The sequence below is a fragment of the Pteropus alecto genome, unplaced genomic scaffold (genome assembly GCF_000325575.1).
Source record: "Pteropus alecto unplaced genomic scaffold, ASM32557v1 scaffold20, whole genome shotgun sequence".
NCBI lineage: Eukaryota > Metazoa > Chordata > Mammalia > Chiroptera > Pteropodidae > Pteropus > Pteropus alecto.
The window spans coordinates 7,875,393-7,883,512 of NW_006436298.1; the positions used below are offsets into that span (position 1 = coordinate 7,875,393).

The 8,120-nt window shown below is 40.5% G+C and overlaps 1 long non-coding RNA gene across 2 annotated transcripts in view; it reads right to left on the reverse strand.

The window, feature by feature from the left end:
* Positions 1-5,472, reverse strand: part of LOC112480595 — a 20,238-nt gene extending 14,766 nt beyond the window's left edge. Inside the window, exon 1 of one of the 2 annotated variants that reach the window (XR_003046663.1) lies at positions 5,117-5,472. This is a non-coding gene — a long non-coding RNA (uncharacterized LOC112480595). Of the gene's footprint in view, positions 1-1,847; positions 2,150-5,116 lie in introns of those variants that run through there. The other variant, XR_003046664.1, reaches the window with a different exon arrangement.
* Between the last annotated feature and the right edge of the window lie 2,648 nt (positions 5,473-8,120).

The following is an 8,120-nucleotide window of genomic DNA, read 5'->3' on the forward strand; positions in this document are numbered from 1 at the left end:
CAATGACACAACCTCTAAGCTAAGCATTTCCATTACGTGTTTTTCTTAGTTCCATTCAGAGGACAACATACCTGAGTTTTGTGGCACTTTGCCATAACTCTTAAAAGCTAACTGTGTTATAGTTAATATTTGATGATGTGGTAGCCAGGGCAATTTCTGTGGAGAAAGAGTGAAGTACGGAGGTACCCAAGGAAACTGCTTTGATTTTTGACAGTGTGGTCGGCTCATCCTCGAAGGAGAGATTGGGTGAGGAGAGCTGACTTCGTATAGACAGAAGCCACTTTCAGAACTGGTAACTCATTTCATTTAGGGTATGGTGCTGTTGTGCCTGGATTAACTTTTCATTCCCGCACTGGCCATGCAGCCTTCCCACTGGGAAAAGCCCTATTTTGCCGCTAGGCAAACACTATATCCTCCAATTAGCCAGTTTGCTCTCCAGTGTGTGATAGTGGTCACAAGAAAAGTTCATATAAATAACTCAACGTGACCCATTACTGCCACTAGAAAAATAAGTCAAATCAAGATTTACTGGCTCTGACGTCCTAATCTCATTTATCCAAAGAGCAGTATCATTCCATTGATCCTAAATGAATCACCTCCAGAGAGGGGGTTTCACAGAAATGCACATGTATATAACATGAACCAGGACCCACATTTCACATGGATGGGACCTATGGGGAAGGAGGACTCAGGAGGCATTTTGGAAAAGAGTTGGTCTGGAATGGAGTGTGGACTGGGAAGGGAAGACGGAGATGGTCTCTCCTAGGAGAGGTTTGAAGATCTGTTCTCAGAGCAGGACGAAGGGCAGGAATTGGAGGAGGGAGTCAGGGGAGTTGCTTCTCTCTCGTTTCCCTTCTCTGAGAATTGACCCCGTTTCACAGGATGGGTACCCAACTGTTGTGTCTAAATTACATGGCCTTATTATTTCTTAGCCATAGCTGACTTGTCCAGGGGGACTTCCTGATCTCAGTAGAGGCAATCGGATTTGTCTCTGAGGAATTTGGATGTTTAAACTGAGAAGCGTTATATCAGGAATGCAGGCTGTTGAGTGAGGCTAGCAACCAGGAACATTTGCTGAATCTGCCTTGGGTTTAGCCCTCCTTCATACTGGTTGTGGAGATTTTCCTGGAACTTCCTTATTTATTTGTTTGTTTGTTTACTTACCTGTTTAAGTTGGCTAGGATTGATTTCTCTAATTTGGGATTAGAAGAGATCTATCTAAGACTGTCAGAAAGCTGGCAAACACCTCTTCAGGCTTTGTTGTTACCTTCCCAATTCTGATTGAAGGAAACCAATTTCTTCTAAGTAAGATGGACAGATTACTTTGCTGCAAATTAAGATTCCGTAGAAGTCCGAGTCTACTTGAAAGTGAAAACCAAGAAAAGTGATTTTTTTTCTCTGTCCCCCACCCCATCATTTAACTTATATCATTATATCTCAAGGAATAAGATTAAGGTCCAACTGTAATTGACTCCAGCCAGCAATGGCTGAGAAGTCTGCCACCTGATGATGGCTAAGATTTCTAGAACATATTAGTGGCTACTAAGCCAGACTTATTGCATCAGAATATCTATGGAATATCTAGGGCCCAGGAACGTGTATTTTAAACATGCTCTCTTATTAAGTTTTATGTTATTTTTTAAATAGATTATATATACACCAGTTATATTGGATAATTCCAGTTCTTTAAAAACATTCACTAATCATTGGCTTACTATATTAGTTTCCTAGGGCTACTGAAACAAATACCAAAAATGTATTCTTTCACTGTGCTAAAGACTAGAAGTCCAAATTCTAGGTATTGCCAGGCTCATGCTCCCTCAGAAGATTCTAAGGAAGAATCCTACCTTGCCTCTCCCAGCTTCTGGTAGTTGCCAGCAATCCTCGACATTCCTTGGCTTGTAGATGCTCCACTCCAGTCTCTGCCTCCACTGTCACATGGCCTTCTCTCCTCTGTGTTTGTGTCCCTATTTCCCTCTTCTTATAAAAACAGCATTCATTGGATTAGGGCCCATTCTAATTGAGCATGACTAACTTTAACTGGATCACATCTGTAAACACCTTATTTCAAAATATGATCACATTCACAGTACCAAGGGTTGGAACTTGAACATATCTTCTTAGGAACACAATTCAACCCACATTTCCCATTACAGGTTTATGCTGTTTCTAATTTTTTCCACATGACAATGCTGCAGTGAACAGTCTTTTATATAAATCTTTGATGTCATCTTCTCTGGTTATTTCTCTCTGATAGGTTACTAGAAGTGAGTGATGAGTCAGAGTATCAATTAGAGTTCAATTAGAAAAAAAAACACTCTTATATTTTCACAACACTGGGGAATTCATGCATAAAAATGATTAGGTCCTAGAAGTGGCTGACGAGCAGTCAGGGGAGGTGAGGTTACCCACCACCCCTGTGAGCACCGGTGGGCGTGGGTATCCGAAGGAATCTAGAATCACAAGAGGCCTGCTGGGTGGGAGTATTTTAATTTAATAAATGACATTTTCCCCTAACTTCAAAGGAAATACATATGCTCTGTAAGAAATTTGGAAACTAGAAAAGCAAACAGAAAGATATTAAAACCCCTTCTAATTTTAGTACTCAGTGACAACCAACCACTGTTAACAAGTGCCTCGTGCACCAGTGAGTATTCAATAAATATTCTAGAAACTCAGAGGAATTATGTATGAATTGCCCTTTTACATGCAAAGTGAGAGTTGCTATTCACAGGAGTGTCCGTATTCTTTCTGAACATTGAAGCTTCTCTTTGATATTTGTTCTCCTGAATTCTCGAACTTATATCATTGTCAAACATACAGCATGATGCAACTCGAAAACCCAGCAAGGAATCCCACTGATTCTGCCCTCTGATCCCCTGGCTTAGTGACTCAGCTTGCTAGATGACAAACATTCCTAAGGCCTTTTCTCCTCAACTTTAACCTCCCCAGTCCAGCCCAGGGAGAGGTTCGCAGTAGGCGTCCTATATGTAAGAGTGTGTGTGTGTGTGTGTGTGTGTGTGTGTGTAATAATAAAAGAATGAGTACATGAGTACTGTCCTTGAAATTAACCACATCAGCACAGCCAGCATTATATAAACTCAAAAGTTAGATAGGGAATCATTTTCTCACAAAGTAACATAATAAAATTATCGCCCCTGGCAGTGTTCTCAGAAACGGAGGAGACTCGCCTCAGGCTCTAAAATAAGCCACAGATGTTGGAGTTTACCAAACTTCCTCAGGCAAGGCAGCCTCCTTGGGTCTGTGTCTAAATAGATTGAAAATAAAGTAATCCACGAACATATCCAGGATTCAGACCAAAGCTCAACATCACATTATGTAAATAAAAACTTATAGGACCTGCAGAAAGGAAGCAGTTTGCTCACATTCATTTACAGACAGCTGAGGCAGAGCCAGCAGCTTGTCACTGGCCCCCGGCCCTCAGCTCACAATATCAGAGGCTCAGGCAAATCAAAGGCAGAGACTGCCTTCCTATCACTGGACTCTGATTTGTATTTTCTTTCCACAGTAACTAGAGTGATGACAGAAAGGCCCCCATGGGCACTATAAGGGATATGAGGCATTTTGTAACTTTGTTGAGCCTTTGAAATAATTTCCAGATACTTGTTTTCCAAAAGGGACAAGCAGAGTCCACCATAATGTTTGATGTCATGTCACTTCCTAGATACTCAGGAAAGATTTATAGCTTTATAATATAAACCAGTTGTATTAGAACACTTCGGCTTCAAGAACACATTCTGGCGCCAACGTCCCACTTGGGAGGGTCCATATCGGTCTAATATCTGTCATTTTTCATGTTCTCCTTTTCCTTTGGCTTGCCCCTGGACAGCGGCTCCTCTAAGATGTGTCTCCAAAGATGTGTGTGTGTGTGTGTGTGTGTGTGTGTGTGTGTGTGTGTTTGTGTGTGTTTTTGTGTGTTTATGTGTATAGGGGACAGGAAAGACATTTGGTTCTCAGTTCACGCTGGTCACCTGTGACATCTCTGGCCTTTTGCTGCACACTGCCATTGTTGAAGACTGGACTCATTTGTCAGTGAGACCACTCTAGACAAGTTCCAGCAGATCTGCCTTTACTGGAGATCTGGACGTAAGGGCCCAGCTTTGCTCTGAAGGCCAACAGAGTCATTTGGAATGGCCTCTGCAGGCATTACACAGGTCCTGTAGATTAGACCCTGCTCCACGAAGAACACGCAAGCCTTCCCTCTCTCCTAGTATCTTGGAAACCAACAACCCCACTAAGAAACACTTTACTCTTTTATCTTCAAAACATAAAAGGCTTTCTCCATGCAGGGTGACTCGGGTTTTTGAAAATAAGGCCTTTTTGTGGTTGTCTTTTTAAGGTCTGCTGTTTTTCTTCTGTGTGTGTGTGTGTGTGAGTGCGCATGCACGCATGTGTGCGCACGCATGCACACATGGAGCATCGCTGAAGCATATAAAACCACTCTTAACTTTCCCTTGAAAGTAAAAATAAAGACTCAGCTGCCTAGCCTTTATCTGAGGACTAAAGGAGCTAAAATTCCCTTTGTTTTTTTCCAGAAGTCTAGAGCAAAGGGGGAAAAAACAAAAACACAAAAACAAAGTCAAGTTAATATTATAACTCGTTTTGTTACATATTAATTCTTTCCAGACTTGAAATCAGGCCACATCTGGATTCCAAAGCTGAAATAAATGAGAGCCAAAAGAAAATAGTGGGGAGATGGGGAGGGGACATTTATACTAACAGAAGTGGCATTCTCATGGGGAGGAGGCAGGGACCTATTGAAAATCTAAATGCTTAAAGATCTCGACTCCTAGATTCTAAAAAGTGGAAGGAATCATTGACGCACTTACTTCCCACCCAATTTAGAAATCTGTTTCATGATGCTCTTTGCAGATGATGACCTTGTCTCAGCTTATAGTATACACACGTTAGGAAAGAGCCCGCTTCTTTTGAAAGTGGCTCATTCTATCACTGGACTGTTGTAACTGTTTTTAAAGTGCTTCCGTATCTTAAAAACATTCTATATTTAGCCCTTTAGGCTTAGTTTTGCTTTTTAGAGTATTGTGGAAGCAGACAGCACAGAATTTAAACATTTAAAGCTAGTTAGTACACTCACCCACATGGCTCCCTGAGTTCTCCAGTTTCCACAGCTAGAGCAGTTTACCCTCACTGTAGGCCAGTTTGGGACCAAGTGAAGGTGGTTCTACTTCACCTATATACCCAAGTTCTAATGACTCATAAAAGCAATATTACCTACACTTACATGTGCCAGAGTTACTGTTCTCAGCACTTTGAATGTGTGTGTGTATGTGTATGTGATTTAACTCGCACAACTACCCTATGAGGAAAGTATTATTTTATCCCCATTTTACAAACAAGGAAATTAAGACCATATAGCTAGTTACTGACAGAGCTGGGATTTAAACCCAGGCATTCTGCCTCTAGAGTCCATGTGCTTAATCACTGAGCCAGTGGTTCTCAAACTTGAGCATGCATTAGAATCACAGAGGGAATATTCAAACACATTCCCTGGGTGTTACTAATTCAGTTGGGACAGAATTCATCCAGGTCTGAAGAACGAAGTTATTTACAGAGACTTCCTGTTCTTTCACTAAGAATGTGCATTTCTGACTAGTTCCTAGATGATCCTAATGCCGCTAGTCTGGGACCCACATTCAGTTAGCACCAGTTAGCTGGTGCTAACTGAATTCGTGATCTCCATTTTTTGCTAGTCTGGGACCCACATTCTGAGAACTACTAGCTGGTGCTAACTGAATTCGTGATCTCCATTTTTGAGTTGCTTTCTTTGTTGCCTATGTGATACCGTAACTCCTCAGAAACAGGACAGCTCCAGGAACCAGAAATGACTGGGCTCCCACTCTTTGCTCTCAGGTGCCCCAGATACTAATTTCACTGGACTTCTGCCTATTGTCATCTGCAAGATGTTCCTCTTCTCCATTCACTTTCCTGGGCTTCCAGATTCTAGAAATTTCTCCAATTATAGCCGCTCCATGGTGAATTTATCTGCTCTGTGGATTCATTCTACTCTTGTCCTGTCCCATTACTGAACAAGCTGTGGCTATGACAACTGTCATCCCTTAAGCCTTCTCTGAACTAGAACAATTAACCTAGGTCACAAGTTCTCAGGTGACATAGTCTTCAAACCTGTTACTGTTTAGATGACTTTCTTCTGACCTCTTTCTAGGCCTTTAGTGCCCATCTTAGCATATGGAGTTCGGAACTAGACACAGTGCTATAGATAAGATCTGACCACAAATCATTGAAACATCACTTTCCTTCTCCCTTTTCTATTCTATTCATATTGCCTACAATTGCATTAGCTTACCTTTTTGGCACATACTGACTTTGAGCCCAACACTGCCACATAGTTTTCAAATAAACTATTCTCAGACTCAACTTTCCTCCATTTTATGCTTATGTAGTTTTTGTTTGTTTGTTTGTTTGTTTGTTTGTTTGTTTGTTTGTTTTTTACCTGAACACAGGGCTTTACAGTTATTTATGTTAACTTTCATCTGGTTTGTTTTTATGTTGTTCCAGCCAGTGGAATTTTTCTGGTAATAAGTCTTTTTATTATTTTTCCTTATTATAAAAGGAATACTTGTTCATTAACCAAAATGTCATAAAATATAGATAAGTGACAAGAAGAACAATAAAAATAACTAGGCTTCACATTAAGTTGACTATTTGTGGATTCTAAAATCCAATATTATACTACCCTATCTCCTTTCAGAAATAGTCATTTGTCTATTTCCAATTTTCAGGTGACTTTTCCATTCTTTCTAATTTTCCCAAAATTATCGGCAGTGATTCTACGATTACTTTGGTTAGTTCTCTCAGCACCGTGGGATAGAATGCATCCAGGTCTGAAGAATGAAGTTATTTACAGAGACTTCCTGTTCTCTCACTATCTAGGCTCCTATCTTGGACTTCAATTACCTCCTAACCATGTTTATTCCACACTTTCAGGTTTGAAGATTTTTCATTTTCGTAAAGAACATGGAAGCAAAATAAGAGTTGTGAAGTTCTATTTCCCTCCTGTTATCCATTAGCCTTAGAACATCAGCTTCAGCACACTGTCCTGGCCATTTTTGTGCTGGTTATGTCCAACAAAAGACCATTTTGATGCCTCAAAATTTTTTCATGAGCTTTGATTTTTTTTTTTCTTGGCTTCAGTTTTCCAGCTGTGATTTTTACTCTTACATCAATCTTTTTCCCTTTAGTAACGCACTGTTCTTTCATCCTGTGTGTGTGTATGTGTGTGTGGTCATTTATAATCTGATTTCATTGAAATGGCCCATTAGCCACTCATCTGTTTCCTTACATTTCTCTCTTTTCCTTCACCAAGATTATTTTTTAAAATCGTATCTTCAGATATATTTTTTTGTAGAGTCTTAAGTCAATTCCCGCTTTATTGGTTCTAGCTATACCCACATGCCTATTTCTTCGAGTTTTTGAAATCTTAGGTAGATGCCTCATTATGCCCTCTGTTTTCCTCCAAACTATCACAAGAATGACAGGGAGTGTCATGTTCAGTAAAGAGTGTATGAATGTCATGTTCAACATGGTTATAAGGTTAGTAGCAGAAGAAAAAGACTTTGGCGAAGTTAAACAAAATGGAATTTGTTGGGAGGTTAGCAGGGAGCTCACAGACTAATAAGAAGATTCAGAACAGTTCTGAAACAGATGAAATCAGGGTGGCTCCAGGGGTCCACTTAGCAGAAATTATTCTGTCCTATGTCAATCTATTTAAGGTTAAAAGTCCTAAGAAAGACAGTGAGTCTGATTGGCCTACCTAAGTCTGACACCTGTCCCTTGGCTAGGGGAAAGCAGGGAACTCTGATTGATATGCCCAGTAAGATTGCATGCAACGACAGGGAGGTAATGACTCCAGAGGGAATAGGGCTGCAATTACGTGGAGTGGGGTGAATGAATGATAGAATGCTGAAAGACAGGTATACACTAGCTACTGTCTCCCAAGGTTCACCTCACTCCCACTTTACTAATAAATTCTACTTTTTTTCTCAGAATTAAGCATTGGCGAGCATTGCCTTTATTGATTCATTTACTTTCGAAAAAAGACGTTGTTAGCAAGGGGCATT